Genomic DNA, 16,566 nt, shown 5'->3' on the forward strand with positions numbered 1-16,566 from the left:
AGATGCTAATTGAAAACACAAGGAAATTTGATCCTATTAAAAAGGCAGGAAGCTGCATTTAGTCAATTCATCATTAAATGCTTACTACAAGGCAGTGTTGCTGATGAAATAGTGCAGGGGCACACCCTCGTGGACAAAATGCTTACAGCACCTGGTATTCCCAGGCGGTCTCCCATCCAAGTACTAACCAGGCCCGACCCTGCTTAGCTTCCGAGATCAGACGAGATCGGGCGTACCCAGGATGGTATGGCCGTAAGCGAGAAACAATCTCTTGCTACAACATATATAGTCAAAGTGAGTCTGATAAAACAGACATTTAGTCAATTCATCATTAAATGCTTAATACAAGGCAGTGTTGCTGATGAAATAGTGCAAGAGCACCCCCTCGTGGACAAAATGCTTACAGCACCTGGTATTCCCAGGCGGTCTCCCATCCAAGTACTAACCAGGCCCGACCCTGCTTAGCTTCCGAGATCAGACGAGATCGGGCGTACCCAGGCTGGTATGGCCGTAAGCGAGAAACAATCTCTTGCTACAACATATATAGTCAAAGTGAGTGTGATAAACAGACATTGCATTTTCACCAATTAGATAAGCAGCTTGAACTTTGTGTCACTGAAAAAGTAGAAGAAATTACAAACACTGTTCCCATCACTTTTTAGCACAGGTAGTTGGATAAAATACAAACTTTATTTCCTTTCATCATTTGAACAGGGCAAAGGAGCACAAAGCACACACAAGCTGCATTCAGCAACAATATTCTTGTTTGTCTTATAAATACAAGGCAGATGCTAATTGAAAACACAAGGAAATTTGATCCTATTAAAAAGGCAGGAAGCTGCATTTAGTCAATTCATCATTAAATGCTTACTACAAGGCAGTGTTGCTGATGAAATAGTGCAGGGGCACACCCTCGTGGACAAAATGCTTACAGCACCTGGTATTCCCAGGCGGTCTCCCATCCAAGTACTAACCAGGCCCGACCCTGCTTAGCTTCCGAGATCAGACGAGATCGGGCGTACCCAGGCTGGTATGGCCGTAAGCGAGAAACAATCTCTTGCTACAACATATATAGTCAAAGTGAGTGTGATAAACAGACATTGCATTTTCACCAATTAGATAAGCAGCTTGAACTTTGTGTCACTGAAAAAGTAGAAGAAATTACAAACACTGTTCCCATCACTTTTTAGCACAGGTAGTTGGATAAAATACAAACTTTATTTCCTTTCATCATTTGAACAGGGCAAAGGAGCACAAAGCACACACAAGCTGCATTCAGCAACAATATTCTTGTTTGTCTTATAAATACAAGGCAGATGCTAATTGAAAACACAAGGAAATTTGATCCTATTAAAAAGGCAGGAAGCTGCATTTAGTCAATTCATCATTAAATGCTTACTACAAGGCAGTGTTGCTGATGAAATAGTGCAGGGGCACACCCTCGTGGACAAAATGCTTACAGCACCTGGTATTCCCAGGCGGTCTCCCATCCAAGTACTAACCAGGCCCGACCCTGCTTAGCTTCCGAGATCAGACGAGATCGGGCGTACCCAGGATGGTATGGCCGTAAGCGAGAAACAATCTCTTGCTACAACATATATAGTCAAAGTGAGTCTGATAAAACAGATATTTAGTCAATTCATCATTAAATGCTTAATACAAGGCAGTGTTGCTGATGAAATAGTGCAAGAGCACCCCTCGTGGACAAAATGCTTACAGCACCTGGTATTCCCAGGCGGTCTCCCATCAAAGTACTAACCAGGCCCGACCCTGCTTAGCTTCCGAGATCAGACGAGATCGGGCGTACCCAGGCTGGTATGGCCGTAAGCGAGAAACAATCTCTTGCTACAACATATATAGTCAAAGTGAGTCTGATAAAACAGATATTTAGTCAATTCATCATTAAATGCTTAATACAAGGCAGTGTTGCTGATGAAATAGTGCAAGAGCACCCCTCGTGGACAAAATGCTTACAGCACCTGGTATTCCCAGGCGGTCTCCCATCCAAGTACTAACCAGGCCCGACCCTGCTTAGCTTCCGAGATCAGACGAGATCGGGCGTACCCAGGCTGGTATGGCCGTAAGCGAGAAACAATCTCTTGCTACAACATATATAGTCAAAGTGAGTGTGATAAACAGACATTGCATTTTCACCAATTAGATAAGCAGCTTGAACTTTGTGTCACTGAAAAAGTAGAAGAAATTATAAACACTGTTCCCATCACTTTTTAGCACAGGTAGTTGGATAAAATACAAACTTTATTTCCTTTCATCATTTGAACAGGGCAAAGGAGCACAAAGCACACACAAGCTGCATTCAGCAACAATATTCTTGTTTGTCTTATAAATACAAGGCAGATGCTAATTGAAAACACAAGGAAATTTGATCCTATTAAAAAGGCAGGAAGCTGCATTTAGTCAATTCATCATTAAATGCTTACTACAAGGCAGTGTTGCTGATGAAATAGTGCAGGGGCACACCCTCGTGGACAAAATGCTTACAGCACCTGGTATTCCCAGGCGGTCTCCCATCCAAGTACTAACCAGGCCCGACCCTGCTTAGCTTCCGAGATCAGACGAGATCGGGCGTACCCAGGATGGTATGGCCGTAAGCGAGAAACAATCTCTTGCTACAACATATATAGTCAAAGTGAGTCTGATAAAACAGATATTTAGTCAATTCATCATTAAATGCTTAATACAAGGCAGTGTTGCTGATGAAATAGTGCAAGAGCACCCCTCGTGGACAAAATGCTTACAGCACCTGGTATTCCCAGGCGGTCTCCCATCCAAGTACTAACCAGGCCCGACCCTGCTTAGCTTCCGAGATCAGACGAGATCGGGCGTACCCAGGCTGGTATGGCCGTAAGCGAGAAACAATCTCTTGCTACAACATATATAGTCAAAGTGAGTCTGATAAAACAGATATTTAGTCAATTCATCATTAAATGCTTAATACAAGGCAGTGTTGCTGATGAAATAGTGCAAGAGCACCCCTCGTGGACAAAATGCTTACAGCACCTGGTATTCCCAGGCGGTCTCCCATCCAAGTACTAACCAGGCCCGACCCTGCTTAGCTTCCGAGATCAGACGAGATCGGGCGTACCCAGGCTGGTATGGCCGTAAGCGAGAAACAATCTCTTGCTACAACATATATAGTCAAAGTGAGTGTGATAAACAGACATTGCATTTTCACCAATTAGATAAGCAGCTTGAACTTTGTGTCACTGAAAAAGTAGAAGAAATTATAAACACTGTTCCCATCACTTTTTAGCACAGGTAGTTGGATAAAATACAAACTTTATTTCCTTTCATCATTTGAACAGGGCAAAGGAGCACAAAGCACACACAAGCTGCATTCAGCAACAATATTCTTGTTTGTCTTATAAATACAAGGCAGATGCTAATTGAAAACACAAGGAAATTTGATCCTATTAAAAAGGCAGGAAGCTGCATTTAGTCAATTCATCATTAAATGCTTACTACAAGGCAGTGTTGCTGATGAAATAGTGCAGGGGCACACCCTCGTGGACAAAATGCTTACAGCACCTGGTATTCCCAGGCGGTCTCCCATCCAAGTACTAACCAGGCCCGACCCTGCTTCGCTTCCGAGATCAGACGAGATCGGGCGTACCCAGGCTGGTATGGCCGTAAGCGAGAAACAATCTCTTGCTACAACATATATAGTCAAAGTGAGTGTGATAAACAGACATTGCATTTTCACCAATTAGATAAGCAGCTTGAACTTTGTGTCACTGAAAAAGTAGAAGAAATTACAAACACTGTTCCCATCACTTTTTAGCACAGGTAGTTGGATAAAATACAAACTTTATTTCCTTTCATCATTTGAACAGGGCAAAGGAGCACAAAGCACACACAAGCTGCATTCAGCAACAATATTCTTGTTTGTCTTATAAATACAAGGCAGATGCTAATTGAAAACACAAGGAAATTTGATCCTATTAAAAAGGCAGGAAGCTGCATTTAGTCAATTCATCATTAAATGCTTACTACAAGGCAGTGTTGCTGATGAAATAGTGCAGGGGCACACCCTCGTGGACAAAATGCTTACAGCACCTGGTATTCCCAGGCGGTCTCCCATCCAAGTACTAACCAGGCCCGACCCTGCTTAGCTTCCGAGATCAGACGAGATCGGGCGTACCCAGGATGGTATGGCCGTAAGCGAGAAACAATCTCTTGCTACAACATATATAGTCAAAGTGAGTCTGATAAAACAGATATTTAGTCAATTCATCATTAAATGCTTAATACAAGGCAGTGTTGCTGATGAAATAGTGCAAGAGCACCCCCTCGTGGACAAAATGCTTACAGCACCTGGTATTCCCAGGCGGTCTCCCATCCAAGTACTAACCAGGCCCGACCCTGCTTAGCTTCCGAGATCAGACGAGATCGGGCGTACCCAGGCTGGTATGGCCGTAAGCGAGAAACAATCTCTTGCTACAACATATATAGTCAAAGTGAGTCTGATAAAACAGATATTTAGTCAATTCATCATTAAATGCTTAATACAAGGCAGTGTTGCTGATGAAATAGTGCAAGAGCACCCCTCGTGGACAAAATGCTTACAGCACCTGGTATTCCCAGGCGGTCTCCCATCCAAGTACTAACCAGGCCCGACCCTGCTTAGCTTCCGAGATCAGACGAGATCGGGCGTACCCAGGCTGGTATGGCCGTAAGCGAGAAACAATCTCTTGCTACAACATATATAGTCAAAGTGAGTGTGATAAACAGACATTGCATTTTCACCAATTAGATAAGCAGCTTGAACTTTGTGTCACTGAAAAAGTAGAAGAAATTATAAACACTGTTCCCATCACTTTTTAGCACAGGTAGTTGGATAAAATACAAACTTTATTTCCTTTCATCATTTGAACAGGGCAAAGGAGCACAAAGCACACACAAGCTGCATTCAGCAACAATATTCTTGTTTGTCTTATAAATACAAGGCAGATGCTAATTGAAAACACAAGGAAATTTGATCCTATTAAAAAGGCAGGAAGCTGCATTTAGTCAATTCATCATTAAATGCTTACTACAAGGCAGTGTTGCTGATGAAATAGTGCAGGGGCACACCCTCGTGGACAAAATGCTTACAGCACCTGGTATTCCCAGGCGGTCTCCCATCCAAGTACTAACCAGGCCCGACCCTGCTTAGCTTCCGAGATCAGACGAGATCGGGCGTACCCAGGATGGTATGGCCGTAAGCGAGAAACAATCTCTTGCTACAACATATATAGTCAAAGTGAGTGTGATAAAACAGATATTTAGTCAATTCATCATTAAATGCTTAATACAAGGCAGTGTTGCTGATGAAATAGTGCAAGAGCACCCCTCGTGGACAAAATGCTTACAGCACCTGGTATTCCCAGGCGGTCTCCCATCCAAGTACTAACCAGGCCCGACCCTGCTTAGCTTCCGAGGTCAGACGAGATCGGGCGTACCCAGGCTGGTATGGCCGTAAGCGAGAAACAATCTCTTGCTACAACATATATAGTCAAAGTGAGTCTGATAAAACAGATATTTAGTCAATTCATCATTAAATGCTTAATACAAGGCAGTGTTGCTGATGAAATAGTGCAAGAGCACCCCTCGTGGACAAAATGCTTACAGCACCTGGTATTCCCAGGCGGTCTCCCATCCAAGTACTAACCAGGCCCGACCCTGCTTAGCTTCCGAGATCAGACGAGATCGGGCGTACCCAGGCTGGTATGGCCGTAAGCGAGAAACAATCTCTTGCTACAACATATATAGTCAAAGTGAGTGTGATAAACAGACATTGCATTTTCACCAATTAGATAAGCAGCTTGAACTTTGTGTCACTGAAAAAGTAGAAGAAATTATAAACACTGTTCCCATCACTTTTTAGCACAGGTAGTTGGATAAAATACAAACTTTATTTCCTTTCATCATTTGAACAGGGCAAAGGAGCACAAAGCACACACAAGCTGCATTCAGCAACAATATTCTTGTTTGTCTTATAAATACAAGGCAGATGCTAATTGAAAACACAAGGAAATTTGATCCTATTAAAAAGGCAGGAAGCTGCATTTAGTCAATTCATCATTAAATGCTTACTACAAGGCAGTGTTGCTGATGAAATAGTGCAGGGGCACACCCTCGTGGACAAAATGCTTACAGCACCTGGTATTCCCAGGCGGTCTCCCATCCAAGTACTAACCAGGCCCGACCCTGCTTCGCTTCCGAGATCAGACGAGATCGGGCGTACCCAGGCTGGTATGGCCGTAAGCGAGAAACAATCTCTTGCTACAACATATATAGTCAAAGTGAGTGTGATAAACAGACATTGCATTTTCACCAATTAGATAAGCAGCTTGAACTTTGTGTCACTGAAAAAGTAGAAGAAATTACAAACACTGTTCCCATCACTTTTTAGCACAGGTAGTTGGATAAAATACAAACTTTATTTCCTTTCATCATTTGAACAGGGCAAAGGAGCACAAAGCACACACAAGCTGCATTCAGCAACAATATTCTTGTTTGTCTTATAAATACAAGGCAGATGCTAATTGAAAACACAAGGAAATTTGATCCTATTAAAAAGGCAGGAAGCTGCATTTAGTCAATTCATCATTAAATGCTTACTACAAGGCAGTGTTGCTGATGAAATAGTGCAGGGGCACACCCTCGTGGACAAAATGCTTACAGCACCTGGTATTCCCAGGCGGTCTCCCATCCAAGTACTAACCAGGCCCGACCCTGCTTCGCTTCCGAGATCAGACGAGATCGGGCGTACCCAGGCTGGTATGGCCGTAAGCGAGAAACAATCTCTTGCTACAACATATATAGTCAAAGTGAGTGTGATAAACAGACATTGCATTTTCACCAATTAGATAAGCAGCTTGAACTTTGTGTCACTGAAAAAGTAGAAGAAATTACAAACACTGTTCCCATCACTTTTTAGCACAGGTAGTTGGATAAAATACAAACTTTATTTCCTTTCATCATTTGAACAGGGCAAAGGAGCACAAAGCACACACAAGCTGCATTCAGCAACAATATTCTTGTTTGTCTTATAAATACAAGGCAGATGCTAATTGAAAACACAAGGAAATTTGATCCTATTAAAAAGGCAGGAAGCTGCATTTAGTCAATTCATCATTAAATGCTTACTACAAGGCAGTGTTGCTGATGAAATAGTGCAGGGGCACACCCTCGTGGACAAAATGCTTACAGCACCTGGTATTCCCAGGCGGTCTCCCATCCAAGTACTAACCAGGCCCGACCCTGCTTAGCTTCCGAGATCAGACGAGATCGGGCGTACCCAGGATGGTATGGCCGTAAGCGAGAAACAATCTCTTGCTACAACATATATAGTCAAAGTGAGTCTGATAAAACAGATATTTAGTCAATTCATCATTAAATGCTTAATACAAGGCAGTGTTGCTGATGAAATAGTGCAAGAGCACCCCCTCGTGGACAAAATGCTTACAGCACCTGGTATTCCCAGGCGGTCTCCCATCCAAGTACTAACCAGGCCCGACCCTGCTTAGCTTCCGAGATCAGACGAGATCGGGAGTACCCAGGCTGGTATGGCCGTAAGCGAGAAACAATCTCTTGCTACAACATATATAGTCAAAGTGAGTCTGATAAAACAGATATTTAGTCAATTCATCATTAAATGCTTAATACAAGGCAGTGTTGCTGATGAAATAGTGCAAGAGCACCCCCTCGTGGACAAAATGCTTACAGCACCTGGTATTCCCAGGCGGTCTCCCATCCAAGTACTAACCAGGCCCGACCCTGCTTAGCTTCCGAGATCAGACGAGATCGGGCGTACCCAGGCTGGTATGGCCGTAAGCGAGAAACAATCTCTTGCTACAACATATATAGTCAAAGTGAGTGTGATAAACAGACATTGCATTTTCACCAATTAGATAAGCAGCTTGAACTTTGTGTCACTGAAAAAGTAGAAGAAATTATAAACACTGTTCCCATCACTTTTTAGCACAGGTAGTTGGATAAAATACAAACTTTATTTCCTTTCATCATTTGAACAGGGCAAAGGAGCACAAAGCACACACAAGCTGCATTCAGCAACAATATTCTTGTTTGTCTTATAAATACAAGGCAGATGCTAATTGAAAACACAAGGAAATTTGATCCTATTAAAAAGGCAGGAAGCTGCATTTAGTCAATTCATCATTAAATGCTTACTACAAGGCAGTGTTGCTGATGAAATAGTGCAGGGGCACACCCTCGTGGACAAAATGCTTACAGCACCTGGTATTCCCAGGCGGTCTCCCATCCAAGTACTAACCAGGCCCGACCCTGCTTCGCTTCCGAGATCAGACGAGATCGGGCGTACCCAGGCTGGTATGGCCGTAAGCGAGAAACAATCTCTTGCTACAACATATATAGTCAAAGTGAGTGTGATAAACAGACATTGCATTTTCACCAATTAGATAAGCAGCTTGAACTTTGTGTCACTGAAAAAGTAGAAGAAATTACAAACACTGTTCCCATCACTTTTTAGCACAGGTAGTTGGATAAAATACAAACTTTATTTCCTTTCATCATTTGAACAGGGCAAAGGAGCACAAAGCACACACAAGCTGCATTCAGCAACAATATTCTTGTTTGTCTTATAAATACAAGGCAGATGCTAATTGAAAACACAAGGAAATTTGATCCTATTAAAAAGGCAGGAAGCTGCATTTAGTCAATTCATCATTAAATGCTTACTACAAGGCAGTGTTGCTGATGAAATAGTGCAGGGGCACACCCTCGTGGACAAAATGCTTACAGCACCTGGTATTCCCAGGCGGTCTCCCATCCAAGTACTAACCAGGCCCGACCCTGCTTAGCTTCCGAGATCAGACGAGATCGGGCGTACCCAGGATGGTATGGCCGTAAGCGAGAAACAATCTCTTGCTACAACATATATAGTCAAAGTGAGTCTGATAAAACAGATATTTAGTCAATTCATCATTAAATGCTTAATACAAGGCAGTGTTGCGTGATGAAATAGTGCAAGAGCACCCCTCGTGGACAAAATGCTTACAGCACCTGGTATTCCCAGGCGGTCTCCCATCCAAGTACTAACCAGGCCCGACCCTGCTTAGCTTCCGAGATCAGACGAGATCGGGCGTACCCAGGCTGGTATGGCCGTAAGCGAGAAACAATCTCTTGTCTACAACATATATAGTCAAAGTGAGTCTGATAAAACAGATATTTAGTCAATTCATCATTAAATGCTTAATACAAGGCAGTGTTGCTGATGAAATAGTGCAAGAGCACCCCCTCGTGGACAAAATGCTTACAGCACCTGGTATTCCCAGGCGGTCTCCCATCCAAGTACTAACCAGGCCCGACCCTGCTTAGCTTCCGAGATCAGACGAGATCGGGCGTACCCAGGCTGGTATGGCCGTAAGCGAGAAACAATCTCTTGCTACAACATATATAGTCAAAGTGAGTGTGATAAACAGACATTGCATTTTCACCAATTAGATAAGCAGCTTGAACTTTGTGTCACTGAAAAAGTAGAAGAAATTATAAACACTGTTCCCATCACTTTTTAGCACAGGTAGTTGGATAAAATACAAACTTTATTTCCTTTCATCATTTGAACAGGGCAAAGGAGCACAAAGCACACACAAGCTGCATTCAGCAACAATATTCTTGTTTGTCTTATAAATACAAGGCAGATGCTAATTGAAAACACAAGGAAATTTGATCCTATTAAAAAGGCAGGAAGCTGCATTTAGTCAATTCATCATTAAATGCTTACTACAAGGCAGTGTTGCTGATGAAATAGTGCAGGGGCACACCCTCGTGGACAAAATGCTTACAGCACCTGGTATTCCCAGGCGGTCTCCCATCCAAGTACTAACCAGGCCCGACCCTGCTTAGCTTCCGAGATCAGACGAGATCGGGCGTACCCAGGCTGGTATGGCCGTAAGCGAGAAACAATCTCTTGCTACAACATATATAGTCAAAGTGAGTGTGATAAACAGACATTGCATTTTCACCAATTAGATAAGCAGCTTGAACTTTGTGTCACTGAAAAAGTAGAAGAAATTACAAACACTGTTCCCATCACTTTTTAGCACAGGTAGTTGGATAAAATACAAACTTTATTTCCTTTCATCATTTGAACAGGGCAAAGGAGCACAAAGCACACACAAGCTGCATTCAGCAACAATATTCTTGTTTGTCTTATAAATACAAGGCAGATGCTAATTGAAAACACAAGGAAATTTGATCCTATTAAAAAGGCAGGAAGCTGCATTTAGTCAATTCATCATTAAATGCTTACTACAAGGCAGTGTTGCTGATGAAATAGTGCAGGGGCACACCCTCGTGGACAAAATGCTTACAGCACCTGGTATTCCCAGGCGGTCTCCCATCCAAGTACTAACCAGGCCCGACCCTGCTTAGCTTCCGAGATCAGACGAGATCGGGCGTACCCAGGATGGTATGGCCGTAAGCGAGAAACAATCTCTTGCTACAACATATATAGTCAAAGTGAGTCTGATAAAACAGATATTTAGTCAATTCATCATTAAATGCTTAATACAAGGCAGTGTTGCTGATGAAATAGTGCAAGAGCACCCCTCGTGGACAAAATGCTTACAGCACCTGGTATTCCCAGGCGGTCTCCCATCCAAGTACTAACCAGGCCCGACCCTGCTTAGCTTCCGAGATCAGACGAGATCGGGCGTACCCAGGCTGGTATGGCCGTAAGCGAGAAACAATCTCTTGCTACAACATATATAGTCAAAGTGAGTCTGATAAAAGCAGATATTTAGTCAATTCATCATTAAATGCTTAATACAAGGCAGTGTTGCTGATGAAATAGTGCAAGAGCACCCCTCGTGGACAAAATGCTTACAGCACCTGGTATTCCCAGGCGGTCTCCCATCCAAGTACTAACCAGGCCCGACCCTGCTTAGCTTCCGAGATCAGACGAGATCGGGCGTACACCAGGCTGGTATGGCCGTAAGCGAGAAACAATCTCTTGCTACAACATATATAGTCAAAGTGAGTCTGATAAAACAGATATTTAGTCAATTCATCATTAAATGCTTAATACAAGGCAGTGTTGCTGATGAAATAGTGCAAGAGCACACCCTCGTGGACAAAATGCTTACAGCACCTGGTATTCCCAGGCGGTCTCCCATCCAAGTACTAACCAGGCCCGACCCTGCTTAGCTTCCGAGATCAGACGAGATCGGGCGTACCCAGGCTGGTATGGCCGTAAGCGAGAAACAATCTCTTGCTACAACATATATAGTCAAAGTGAGTGTGATAAACAGACATTGCATTTTCACCAATTAGATAAGCAGCTTGAACTTTGTGTCACTGAAAAAGTAGAAGAAATTACAAACACTGTTCCCATCACTTTTTAGCACAGGTAGTTGGATAAAATACAAACTTTATTTCCTTTCATCATTTGAACAGGGCAAAGGAGCACAAAGCACACACAAGCTGCATTCAGCAACAATATTCTTGTTTGTCTTATAAATACAAGGCAGATGCTAATTGAAAACACAAGGAAATTTGATCCTATTAAAAAGGCAGGAAGCTGCATTTAGTCAATTCATCATTAAATGCTTACTACAAGGCAGTGTTGCTGATGAAATAGTGCAGGGGCACACCCTCGTGGACAAAATGCTTACAGCACCTGGTATTCCCAGGCGGTCTCCCATCCAAGTACTAACCAGGCCCGACCCTGCTTAGCTTCCGAGATCAGACGAGATCGGGCGTACTCCAGGCTGGTATGGCCGTAAGCGAGAAACAATCTCTTGCTACAACATATATAGTCAAAGTGAGTGTGATAAACAGACATTGCATTTTCACCAATTAGATAAGCAGCTTGAACTTTGTGTCACTGAAAAAGTAGAAGAAATTACAAACACTGTTCCCATCACTTTTTAGCACAGGTAGTTGGATAAAATACAAACTTTATTTCCTTTCATCATTTGAACAGGGCAAAGGAGCACAAAGCACACACAAGCTGCATTCAGCAACAATATTCTTGTTTGTCTTATAAATACAAGGCAGATGCTAATTGAAAACACAAGGAAATTTGATCCTATTAAAAAGGCAGGAAGCTGCATTTAGTCAATTCATCATTAAATGCTTACTACAAGGCAGTGTTGCTGATGAAATAGTGCAGGGGCACACCCTCGTGGACAAAATGCTTACAGCACCTGGTATTCCCAGGCGGTCTCCCATCCAAGTACTAACCAGGCCCGACCCTGCTTAGCTTCCGAGATCAGACGAGATCGGGCGTACCCAGGCTGGTATGGCCGTAAGCGAGAAACAATCTCTTGCTACAACATATATAGTCAAAGTGAGTGTGATAAACAGACATTGCATTTTCACCAATTAGATAAGCAGCTTGAACTTTGTGTCACTGAAAAAGTAGAAGAAATTACAAACACTGTTCCCATCACTTTTTAGCACAGGTAGTTGGATAAAATACAAACTTTATTTCCTTTCATCATTTGAACAGGGCAAAGGAGCACAAAGCACACACAAGCTGCATTCAGCAACAATATTCTTGTTTGTCTTATAAATACAAGGCAGATGCTAATTGAAAACACAAGGAAATTTGATCCTATTAAAAAGGCAGGAAGCTGCATTTAGTCAATTCATCATTAAATGCTTACTACAAGGCAGTGTTGCTGATGAAATAGTGCAGGGGCACACCCTCGTGGACAAAATGCTTACAGCACCTGGTATTCCCAGGCGGTCTCCCATCCAAGTACTAACCAGGCCCGACCCTGCTTAGCTTCCGAGATCAGACGAGATCGGGCGTACCCAGGATGGTATGGCCGTAAGCGAGAAACAATCTCTTGCTACAACATATATAGTCAAAGTGAGTCTGATAAAACAGATATTTAGTCAATTCATCATTAAATGCTTAATACAAGGCAGTGTTGCTGATGAAATAGTGCAAGAGCACCCCCTCGTGGACAAAATGCTTACAGCACCTGGTATTCCCAGGCGGTCTCCCATCCAAGTACTAACCAGGCCCGACCCTGCTTAGCTTCCGAGATCAGACGAGATCGGGCGTACCCAGGCTGGTATGGCCGTAAGCGAGAAACAATCTCTTGCTACAACATATATAGTCAAAGTGAGTCTGATAAAACAGATATTTAGTCAATTCATCATTAAATGCTTAATACAAGGCAGTGTTGCTGATGAAATAGTGCAAGAGCACCCCTCGTGGACAAAATGCTTACAGCACCTGGTATTCCCAGGCGGTCTCCCATCCAAGTACTAACCAGGCCCGACCCTGCTTAGCTTCCGAGATCAGACGAGATCGGGCGTACCCAGGCTGGTATGGCCGTAAGCGAGAAACAATCTCTTGCTACAACATATATAGTCAAAGTGAGTCTGATAAAACAGATATTTAGTCAATTCATCATTAAATAGCTTAACTACAAGGCAGTGTTGCTGATGAAATAGTGCAAGAGCACCCCTCGTGGACAAAATGCTTACAGCACCTGGTATTCCCAGGCGGTCTCCCATCCAAGTACTAACAAGGCCCGACCCTGCTTAGCTTCCGAGATCAGACGAGATCGAAGCGTACCCAGGCTGGTATGGCCGTAAGCAGAAACAATCTCTTGGCTAATACAACATATATAGTCAAAGTGAGTCTGATAAAACAGATATTTAGTCAATTCATCATTAAATGCTTAATACAAGGCAGTGTTGCTGATGAAATAGTGCAAGAGCACCCCCTCGTGGACAAAATGCTTACAGCACCTGGTATTCCCAGGCGGTCTCCCATCCAAGTACTAACCAGGCCCGACCCTGCTTAGCTTCCGAGATCAGACGAGATCGGGCGTACCCAGGCTGGTATGGCCGTAAGCGAGAAACAATCTCTTGCTACAACATATATAGTCAAAGTGAGTGTGATAAACAGACATTGCATTTTCACCAATTAGATAAGCAGCTTGAACTTTGTGTCACTGAAAAAGTAGAAGAAATTACAAACACTGTTCCCATCACTTTTTAGCACAGGTAGTTGGATAAAATACAAACTTTATTTCCTTTCATCATTTGAACAGGGCAAAGGAGCACAAAGCACACACAAGCTGCATTCAGCAACAATATTCTTGTTTGTCTTATAAATACAAGGCAGATGCTAATTGAAAACACAAGGAAATTTGATCCTATTAAAAAGGCAGGAAGCTGCATTTAGTCAATTCATCATTAAATGCTTACTACAAGGCAGTGTTGCTGATGAAATAGTGCAGGGGCACACCCTCGTGGACAAAATGCTTACAGCACCTGGTATTCCCAGGCGGTCTCCCATCCAAGTACTAACCAGGCCCGACCCTGCTTAGCTTCCGAGATCAGACGAGATCGGGCGTACCCAGGCTGGTATGGCCGTAAGCGAGAAACAATCTCTTGCTACAACATATATAGTCAAAGTGAGTCTGATAAAACAGATATTTAGTCAATTCATCATTAAATGCTTAATACAAGGCAGTGTTGCTGATGAAATAGTGCAAGAGCACCCCCTCGTGGACAAAATGCTTACAGCACCTGGTATTCCCAGGCGGTCTCCCATCCAAGTACTAACCAGGCCCGACCCTGCTTAGCTTCCGAGATCAGACGAGATCGGGCGTACCCAGGCTGGTATGGCCGTAAGCGAGAAACAATCTCTTGCTACAACATATATAGTCAAAGTGAGTCTGATAAAAAGCAGATATTTAGTCAATTCATCATTAAATGCTTAATACAAGGCAGTGTTGCTGATGAAATAGTGCAAGAGCACCCCTCGTGGACAAAATGCTTACAGCACCTGGTATTCCCAGGCGGTCTCCCATCCAAGTACTAACCAGGCCCGACCCTGCTTAGCTTCCGAGATCAGACGAGATCGGGCGTACACCAGGCTGGTATGGCCGTAAGCGAGAAACAATCTCTTGCTACAACATATATAGTCAAAGTGAGTCTGATAAAACAGATATTTAGTCAATTCATCATTAAATGCTTAATACAAGGCAGTGTTGCTGATGAAATAGTGCAAGAGCACACCCTCGTGGACAAAATGCTTACAGCACCTGGTATTCCCAGGCGGTCTCCCATCCAAGTACTAACAAGGCCCGACCCTGCTTAGCTTCCGAGATCAGACGAGATCGGGCGTACCCAGGCTGGTATGGCCGTAAGCGAGAAACAATCTCTTGCTACAACATATATAGTCAAAGTGAGTCTGATAAAACAGATATTTAGTCAATTCATCATTAAATGCTTAATACAAGGCAGTGTTGCTGATGAAATAGTGCAAGAGCACCCTCGTGGACAAAATGCTTACAGCACCTGGTATTCCCAGGCGGTCTCCCATCCAAGTACTAACCAGGCCCGACCCTGCTTAGCTTCCGAGATCAGACGAGATCGGGCGTACCCAGGCTGGTATGGCCGTAAGCGAGAAACAATCTCTTGCTACAACATATATAGTCAAAGTGAGTGTGATAAACAGACATTGCATTTTCACCAATTAGATAAGCAGCTTGAACTTTGTGTCACTGAAAAAGTAGAAGAAATTACAAACACTGTTCCCATCACTTTTTAGCACAGGTAGTTGGATAAAATACAAACTTTATTTCCTTTCATCATTTGAACAGGGCAAAGGAGCACAAAGCACACACAAGCTGCATTCAGCAACAATATTCTTGTTTGTCTTATAAATACAAGGCAGATGCTAATTGAAAACACAAGGAAATTTGATCCTATTAAAAAGGCAGGAAGCTGCATTTAGTCAATTCATCATTAAATGCTTACTACAAGGCAGTGTTGCTGATGAAATAGTGCAAGAGCACACCCTCGTGGACAAAATGCTTACAGCACCTGGTATTCCCAGGCGGTCTCCCATCCAAGTACTAACCAGGCCCGACCCTGCTTAGCTTCCGAGATCAGACGAGATCGGGCGTACCCAGGCTGGTATGGCCGTAAGCGAGAAACAATCTCTTGCTACAACATATATAGTCAAAGTGAGTCTGATAAACAGACATTGCATTTTCACCAATTAGATAAGCAGCTTGAACTTTGTGTCACTGAAAAAGTAGAAGAAATTATAAACACTGTTCCCATCACTTTTTAGCACAGGTAGTTGGATAAAATACAAACTTTATTTCCTTTCATCATTTGAACAGGGCAAAGGAGCACAAAGCACACACAAGCTGCATTCAGCAACAATATTCTTGTTTGTCTTATAAATACAAGGCAGATGCTAATTGAAAACACAAGGAAATTTGATCCTATTAAAAAGGCAGGAAGCTGCATTTAGTCAATTCATCATTAAATGCTTACTACAAGGCAGTGTTGCTGATGAAATAGTGCAGGGGCACACCCTCGTGGACAAAATGCTTACAGCACCTGGTATTCCCAGGCGGTCTCCCATCCAAGTACTAACCAGGCCCGACCCTGCTTCGCTTCCGAGATCAGACGAGATCGGGCGTACCCAGGCTGGTATGGCCGTAAGCGAGAAACAATCTCTTGCTACAACATATATAGTCAAAGTGAGTGTGATAAACAGACATTGCATTTTCACCAATTAGATAAGCAGCT

At 43.1% G+C, this 16,566-nt stretch overlaps 43 non-coding genes and 1 pseudogene across 43 annotated transcripts; all 44 read right to left on the reverse strand.

Annotated features, from left to right (window-relative positions):
* Nucleotides 1-139: 139 nt before the first annotated feature.
* On the reverse strand, nucleotides 140-258 carry LOC123740840 (5S ribosomal RNA). The gene has a single exon (XR_006768646.1). It is a non-coding gene; the product is annotated as a 5S ribosomal RNA (ribosomal RNA).
* Nucleotides 259-397: 139 nt separating this feature from the next.
* Nucleotides 398-516, reverse strand: LOC123740801 (5S ribosomal RNA). The gene has a single exon (XR_006768611.1). It is a non-coding gene; the product is annotated as a 5S ribosomal RNA (ribosomal RNA).
* Nucleotides 517-925: 409 nt separating this feature from the next.
* On the reverse strand, nucleotides 926-1,044 carry LOC123740803 (5S ribosomal RNA). The gene has a single exon (XR_006768612.1). It is a non-coding gene; the product is annotated as a 5S ribosomal RNA (ribosomal RNA).
* Nucleotides 1,045-1,453: 409 nt separating this feature from the next.
* LOC123740852 (5S ribosomal RNA) lies at nucleotides 1,454-1,572 on the reverse strand. The gene has a single exon (XR_006768657.1). It is a non-coding gene; the product is annotated as a 5S ribosomal RNA (ribosomal RNA).
* Nucleotides 1,573-1,710: 138 nt separating this feature from the next.
* Nucleotides 1,711-1,829, reverse strand: LOC123740932 (5S ribosomal RNA). Its single transcript, XR_006768730.1, has one exon. It is a non-coding gene; the product is annotated as a 5S ribosomal RNA (ribosomal RNA).
* Nucleotides 1,830-1,967: 138 nt separating this feature from the next.
* On the reverse strand, nucleotides 1,968-2,086 carry LOC123740805 (5S ribosomal RNA). The gene has a single exon (XR_006768614.1). It is a non-coding gene; the product is annotated as a 5S ribosomal RNA (ribosomal RNA).
* A 409-nt stretch (nucleotides 2,087-2,495) lies between these two features.
* LOC123740864 (5S ribosomal RNA) lies at nucleotides 2,496-2,614 on the reverse strand. The gene has a single exon (XR_006768668.1). It is a non-coding gene; the product is annotated as a 5S ribosomal RNA (ribosomal RNA).
* A 138-nt stretch (nucleotides 2,615-2,752) lies between these two features.
* LOC123740806 (5S ribosomal RNA) lies at nucleotides 2,753-2,871 on the reverse strand. The gene has a single exon (XR_006768615.1). It is a non-coding gene; the product is annotated as a 5S ribosomal RNA (ribosomal RNA).
* A 138-nt stretch (nucleotides 2,872-3,009) lies between these two features.
* LOC123740807 (5S ribosomal RNA) lies at nucleotides 3,010-3,128 on the reverse strand. Its single transcript, XR_006768616.1, has one exon. It is a non-coding gene; the product is annotated as a 5S ribosomal RNA (ribosomal RNA).
* A 409-nt stretch (nucleotides 3,129-3,537) lies between these two features.
* LOC123740977 (5S ribosomal RNA) lies at nucleotides 3,538-3,656 on the reverse strand. Its single transcript, XR_006768771.1, has one exon. It is a non-coding gene; the product is annotated as a 5S ribosomal RNA (ribosomal RNA).
* Nucleotides 3,657-4,065: 409 nt separating this feature from the next.
* On the reverse strand, nucleotides 4,066-4,184 carry LOC123740876 (5S ribosomal RNA). The gene has a single exon (XR_006768679.1). It is a non-coding gene; the product is annotated as a 5S ribosomal RNA (ribosomal RNA).
* Nucleotides 4,185-4,323: 139 nt separating this feature from the next.
* LOC123740808 (5S ribosomal RNA) lies at nucleotides 4,324-4,442 on the reverse strand. The gene has a single exon (XR_006768617.1). It is a non-coding gene; the product is annotated as a 5S ribosomal RNA (ribosomal RNA).
* A 138-nt stretch (nucleotides 4,443-4,580) lies between these two features.
* Nucleotides 4,581-4,699, reverse strand: LOC123740809 (5S ribosomal RNA). Its single transcript, XR_006768618.1, has one exon. It is a non-coding gene; the product is annotated as a 5S ribosomal RNA (ribosomal RNA).
* A 409-nt stretch (nucleotides 4,700-5,108) lies between these two features.
* Nucleotides 5,109-5,227, reverse strand: LOC123740888 (5S ribosomal RNA). Its single transcript, XR_006768690.1, has one exon. It is a non-coding gene; the product is annotated as a 5S ribosomal RNA (ribosomal RNA).
* A 138-nt stretch (nucleotides 5,228-5,365) lies between these two features.
* On the reverse strand, nucleotides 5,366-5,484 carry LOC123740954 (5S ribosomal RNA). The gene has a single exon (XR_006768750.1). It is a non-coding gene; the product is annotated as a 5S ribosomal RNA (ribosomal RNA).
* Nucleotides 5,485-5,622: 138 nt separating this feature from the next.
* LOC123740810 (5S ribosomal RNA) lies at nucleotides 5,623-5,741 on the reverse strand. Its single transcript, XR_006768619.1, has one exon. It is a non-coding gene; the product is annotated as a 5S ribosomal RNA (ribosomal RNA).
* A 409-nt stretch (nucleotides 5,742-6,150) lies between these two features.
* LOC123740979 (5S ribosomal RNA) lies at nucleotides 6,151-6,269 on the reverse strand. Its single transcript, XR_006768772.1, has one exon. It is a non-coding gene; the product is annotated as a 5S ribosomal RNA (ribosomal RNA).
* Nucleotides 6,270-6,678: 409 nt separating this feature from the next.
* LOC123740980 (5S ribosomal RNA) lies at nucleotides 6,679-6,797 on the reverse strand. The gene has a single exon (XR_006768773.1). It is a non-coding gene; the product is annotated as a 5S ribosomal RNA (ribosomal RNA).
* A 409-nt stretch (nucleotides 6,798-7,206) lies between these two features.
* On the reverse strand, nucleotides 7,207-7,325 carry LOC123740900 (5S ribosomal RNA). Its single transcript, XR_006768701.1, has one exon. It is a non-coding gene; the product is annotated as a 5S ribosomal RNA (ribosomal RNA).
* A 139-nt stretch (nucleotides 7,326-7,464) lies between these two features.
* LOC123740929 (5S ribosomal RNA) lies at nucleotides 7,465-7,583 on the reverse strand. The gene has a single exon (XR_006768727.1). It is a non-coding gene; the product is annotated as a 5S ribosomal RNA (ribosomal RNA).
* A 139-nt stretch (nucleotides 7,584-7,722) lies between these two features.
* LOC123740811 (5S ribosomal RNA) lies at nucleotides 7,723-7,841 on the reverse strand. Its single transcript, XR_006768620.1, has one exon. It is a non-coding gene; the product is annotated as a 5S ribosomal RNA (ribosomal RNA).
* A 409-nt stretch (nucleotides 7,842-8,250) lies between these two features.
* LOC123740981 (5S ribosomal RNA) lies at nucleotides 8,251-8,369 on the reverse strand. The gene has a single exon (XR_006768774.1). It is a non-coding gene; the product is annotated as a 5S ribosomal RNA (ribosomal RNA).
* Nucleotides 8,370-8,778: 409 nt separating this feature from the next.
* On the reverse strand, nucleotides 8,779-8,897 carry LOC123740914 (5S ribosomal RNA). Its single transcript, XR_006768713.1, has one exon. It is a non-coding gene; the product is annotated as a 5S ribosomal RNA (ribosomal RNA).
* A 139-nt stretch (nucleotides 8,898-9,036) lies between these two features.
* Nucleotides 9,037-9,155, reverse strand: LOC123740812 (5S ribosomal RNA). Its single transcript, XR_006768621.1, has one exon. It is a non-coding gene; the product is annotated as a 5S ribosomal RNA (ribosomal RNA).
* A 140-nt stretch (nucleotides 9,156-9,295) lies between these two features.
* On the reverse strand, nucleotides 9,296-9,414 carry LOC123740814 (5S ribosomal RNA). Its single transcript, XR_006768622.1, has one exon. It is a non-coding gene; the product is annotated as a 5S ribosomal RNA (ribosomal RNA).
* Nucleotides 9,415-9,823: 409 nt separating this feature from the next.
* Nucleotides 9,824-9,942, reverse strand: LOC123740815 (5S ribosomal RNA). The gene has a single exon (XR_006768623.1). It is a non-coding gene; the product is annotated as a 5S ribosomal RNA (ribosomal RNA).
* A 409-nt stretch (nucleotides 9,943-10,351) lies between these two features.
* LOC123740926 (5S ribosomal RNA) lies at nucleotides 10,352-10,470 on the reverse strand. The gene has a single exon (XR_006768724.1). It is a non-coding gene; the product is annotated as a 5S ribosomal RNA (ribosomal RNA).
* A 138-nt stretch (nucleotides 10,471-10,608) lies between these two features.
* On the reverse strand, nucleotides 10,609-10,727 carry LOC123740817 (5S ribosomal RNA). The gene has a single exon (XR_006768625.1). It is a non-coding gene; the product is annotated as a 5S ribosomal RNA (ribosomal RNA).
* Nucleotides 10,728-10,866: 139 nt separating this feature from the next.
* On the reverse strand, nucleotides 10,867-10,986 carry LOC123741053 (5S ribosomal RNA). The gene has a single exon (XR_006768840.1). It is a non-coding gene; the product is annotated as a 5S ribosomal RNA (ribosomal RNA).
* A 139-nt stretch (nucleotides 10,987-11,125) lies between these two features.
* On the reverse strand, nucleotides 11,126-11,244 carry LOC123740818 (5S ribosomal RNA). Its single transcript, XR_006768626.1, has one exon. It is a non-coding gene; the product is annotated as a 5S ribosomal RNA (ribosomal RNA).
* Nucleotides 11,245-11,653: 409 nt separating this feature from the next.
* LOC123741018 (5S ribosomal RNA) lies at nucleotides 11,654-11,773 on the reverse strand. The gene has a single exon (XR_006768808.1). It is a non-coding gene; the product is annotated as a 5S ribosomal RNA (ribosomal RNA).
* A 409-nt stretch (nucleotides 11,774-12,182) lies between these two features.
* On the reverse strand, nucleotides 12,183-12,301 carry LOC123740819 (5S ribosomal RNA). The gene has a single exon (XR_006768627.1). It is a non-coding gene; the product is annotated as a 5S ribosomal RNA (ribosomal RNA).
* Nucleotides 12,302-12,710: 409 nt separating this feature from the next.
* LOC123740938 (5S ribosomal RNA) lies at nucleotides 12,711-12,829 on the reverse strand. Its single transcript, XR_006768735.1, has one exon. It is a non-coding gene; the product is annotated as a 5S ribosomal RNA (ribosomal RNA).
* Nucleotides 12,830-12,968: 139 nt separating this feature from the next.
* LOC123740820 (5S ribosomal RNA) lies at nucleotides 12,969-13,087 on the reverse strand. The gene has a single exon (XR_006768628.1). It is a non-coding gene; the product is annotated as a 5S ribosomal RNA (ribosomal RNA).
* Nucleotides 13,088-13,225: 138 nt separating this feature from the next.
* Nucleotides 13,226-13,344, reverse strand: LOC123740821 (5S ribosomal RNA). The gene has a single exon (XR_006768629.1). It is a non-coding gene; the product is annotated as a 5S ribosomal RNA (ribosomal RNA).
* A 140-nt stretch (nucleotides 13,345-13,484) lies between these two features.
* On the reverse strand, nucleotides 13,485-13,604 carry LOC123741249 (uncharacterized; annotated as a pseudogene).
* Nucleotides 13,605-13,746: 142 nt separating this feature from the next.
* LOC123740822 (5S ribosomal RNA) lies at nucleotides 13,747-13,865 on the reverse strand. Its single transcript, XR_006768630.1, has one exon. It is a non-coding gene; the product is annotated as a 5S ribosomal RNA (ribosomal RNA).
* Nucleotides 13,866-14,274: 409 nt separating this feature from the next.
* LOC123740823 (5S ribosomal RNA) lies at nucleotides 14,275-14,393 on the reverse strand. Its single transcript, XR_006768631.1, has one exon. It is a non-coding gene; the product is annotated as a 5S ribosomal RNA (ribosomal RNA).
* A 139-nt stretch (nucleotides 14,394-14,532) lies between these two features.
* Nucleotides 14,533-14,651, reverse strand: LOC123740825 (5S ribosomal RNA). The gene has a single exon (XR_006768632.1). It is a non-coding gene; the product is annotated as a 5S ribosomal RNA (ribosomal RNA).
* Nucleotides 14,652-14,791: 140 nt separating this feature from the next.
* LOC123741054 (5S ribosomal RNA) lies at nucleotides 14,792-14,911 on the reverse strand. Its single transcript, XR_006768841.1, has one exon. It is a non-coding gene; the product is annotated as a 5S ribosomal RNA (ribosomal RNA).
* A 139-nt stretch (nucleotides 14,912-15,050) lies between these two features.
* Nucleotides 15,051-15,169, reverse strand: LOC123741082 (5S ribosomal RNA). Its single transcript, XR_006768866.1, has one exon. It is a non-coding gene; the product is annotated as a 5S ribosomal RNA (ribosomal RNA).
* A 137-nt stretch (nucleotides 15,170-15,306) lies between these two features.
* LOC123740826 (5S ribosomal RNA) lies at nucleotides 15,307-15,425 on the reverse strand. The gene has a single exon (XR_006768633.1). It is a non-coding gene; the product is annotated as a 5S ribosomal RNA (ribosomal RNA).
* Nucleotides 15,426-15,834: 409 nt separating this feature from the next.
* LOC123740827 (5S ribosomal RNA) lies at nucleotides 15,835-15,953 on the reverse strand. The gene has a single exon (XR_006768634.1). It is a non-coding gene; the product is annotated as a 5S ribosomal RNA (ribosomal RNA).
* Nucleotides 15,954-16,362: 409 nt separating this feature from the next.
* Nucleotides 16,363-16,481, reverse strand: LOC123740982 (5S ribosomal RNA). The gene has a single exon (XR_006768775.1). It is a non-coding gene; the product is annotated as a 5S ribosomal RNA (ribosomal RNA).
* Between the last annotated feature and the right edge of the window lie 85 nt (nucleotides 16,482-16,566).

This window comes from Salmo salar, unplaced genomic scaffold (assembly GCF_905237065.1).
Source record: "Salmo salar unplaced genomic scaffold, Ssal_v3.1, whole genome shotgun sequence".
Classification (NCBI taxonomy): domain Eukaryota; kingdom Metazoa; phylum Chordata; class Actinopteri; order Salmoniformes; family Salmonidae; genus Salmo; species Salmo salar.